This window comes from Microtus ochrogaster (assembly GCF_000317375.1).
Source record: "Microtus ochrogaster isolate Prairie Vole_2 chromosome 14 unlocalized genomic scaffold, MicOch1.0 chr14_random_1, whole genome shotgun sequence".
Lineage (NCBI taxonomy): Eukaryota > Metazoa > Chordata > Mammalia > Rodentia > Cricetidae > Microtus > Microtus ochrogaster.
Genome location: NW_004949096.1, coordinates 13,116,334 through 13,118,812, shown reverse-complemented (window position 1 = coordinate 13,118,812; position 2,479 = coordinate 13,116,334).

Below are 2,479 nucleotides of genomic sequence, written 5' to 3'. Positions count from 1 at the left end.
AAAAAAAAATGAAGTACAGACCTAAACAGAGAATTCTCAAAGAGGAATCTAAACTGGCTGAAAGACACTTAAGGAAATGTTCAACGTCCTTAGTCATCAGAGAAATGCAAATCAAAACAACTCTGAGATTCTATCTTACACTTATAAGAAAGGCCAAGATCAAAAACACTGATGAGAATTTACGCTAGAGAGGTTGAGGGGTAAAGGGAACATTCCTGCATTGCTGGTGGGAAGGCAAGCTAAGTTCATTCAGCCCCTTTGGATATCAGTGTAGTGATTTCTCAGAAAATTAGGAAGCAACCTTCCTCAATACCACTTTTGAGTGTATATCCAAAGGATGTTCAATTGTACCACAAGGACATGGGCTCAACTGTGTTCATAGCAACATTGTTTGTCATTGCCAGAACCTGTAAACAACCTAAATGCTCCTCGACCAAAGAACGGAGAAGGAAAATGTACATTTACACAACGGAGTACTACACAGCAGAAAAAAATAATGACATCTTGAATTTTGCAGGCAAATGGATAGAGCTAGAACACATCATTTTGAGTGAGCGAACCCAGACACAGAAAAACAATTATCACATGTACTCACTCATAGGTAGTTTGTAAACATAAAGCGAAGAAAACCGATCCACAAATTATAGTCTCAGAGAACCTAGACAACAATGAGGACCAAAAAAGAGACATACATACATCTAATTTACAAGGGAAGTAGAAAAAGACAAGATCTCCTGAGTAAATCTGGAGCATGAGGACCTTGTTAGAGGGTTGAGGGGAGGAGAGAGGTAGGGAGTGGAGCTCAATAAAAATAAAAAAAAGAGAAAAAGAAAAAAGAAAAGAAAAAGGCAGGGTGGGGACATTCATAGTCCATTAACCTTAATAAATTTACCAAATACCATCTCACCTCACGGAGAATCATAATAAAAAAAGTATCCAACAGTCTCTGAGCTACCCTGGAGGCATGGAATTGATTATTTAGTTCAATGATTCCAAAATATACTTGGTTACAGTTCTCTTTTTCATGTCAATCTTATTTACTCCCTTTATGAGCATGTCCTTTGGAGGTCAGAACTCAATTTTAGTGATAAAAAGAACTGAAGCTAAGTTTCCAGCAGCCACACCTTTACATGTAAAATAGAGTCAATATTAAGTTAGACTAGCTTGGTTTCATGAGAAGAAACATTTAAAAGGAATTTTAAGAAGTATCAACTGTTAAAATTAAAAATAGATGTGACAGGATTTAAGAGTGGAAAGTCTGAGAAGATTTCCACGGTTTGATAAATTATGCAAGAGCACAATGGCGAGCTTTAGGAAAGTGGAAGTTAGAAAGCATGGCTTAGTCTTGCTGAATTCAGTAACAGTGACATCAAACTCCAATGCTTCTGAGACAGGCACAAACATGCTTGTGGATAACATGTATGGTTTGGTAAATATAAATAAAAAAGTTCCATCTAGCAAAACATTGACATGCAAAAGTATCGTATAGATCTCCCTTTTATTTTCATAGCTATTGCCATGGCTTTACAAGGGATATCACAGTTTGCATTTATCTCTAGCCAGGACTTCCAGGGGCTGTACTAAGGATGCAAATTTCACTGTACCATTTCTTTGTTACGAAGCCTTCCAACTAAAATAAAATTCACAGTCTTTTCTGTGTTCTTTGGAAGATTTGGGTACCCATTCTCTCATTGCCTCTGAATTCATTTCCTTCTCAGAGGAAACCAAGACTGCTTTCTTCATTCATGCTGAAGAATCCAAGGACACCATGTGGAGGTGGGGCCGATCTGCTCTTGGTTCCCTTTCCTAGGAGTTAGTTCTCTCCCTGTGCTTGTGAAGATGCTTTTATACTTCAAGTGCCTGGTGCCTTCGTCATTAGTGAAAGCTTCCCTAGCCATTCATTGTAGCTTACTCCTTTTCTTTAGTCATCATCCACCAGAAAATTCACAACTAGCTCATATTATGTATACTTTTGGTTATTTTCTTTTTGTTTTCATATTAATGGAGTAGCTTAAATGCTATGAAAGATAAGTCTTGAGATTTAAGCAAAAAAAATGTTAAAGGAGATTTTTCTAATTTGAAAACATTGGTGGCATGAAGGATTGAGGCTGGGCATCGTTCCTGTATATCTTCAGCAATCAAGAGTAATGTCTTTGATTGTTGGCTTTTGAGCTAATCCTGTCATCTTTATATTGCCAATGAGCAAATAAGGAAACAAAAGAGGACAGGTGGGAAATGTTGATAGAGTTAGAACTAAAAATATTAATTGGGGTGGCTTGCTTGTAGTTTCAGAAATCATTCCATCATGTTGGGGAGCATGGTAGCATGCTGGCAAAGGAGCCGAGAGTCCTACATCTTGCAGGGAATAAGAAATCAACTGAGACACTGACCAAAGCTTAAGGAAAAGCACCCTTAAGACCTCAAAGTCTGCCCTCACATGACACACTTTCTCCAACATGACCCTACAAACTTCACCAAT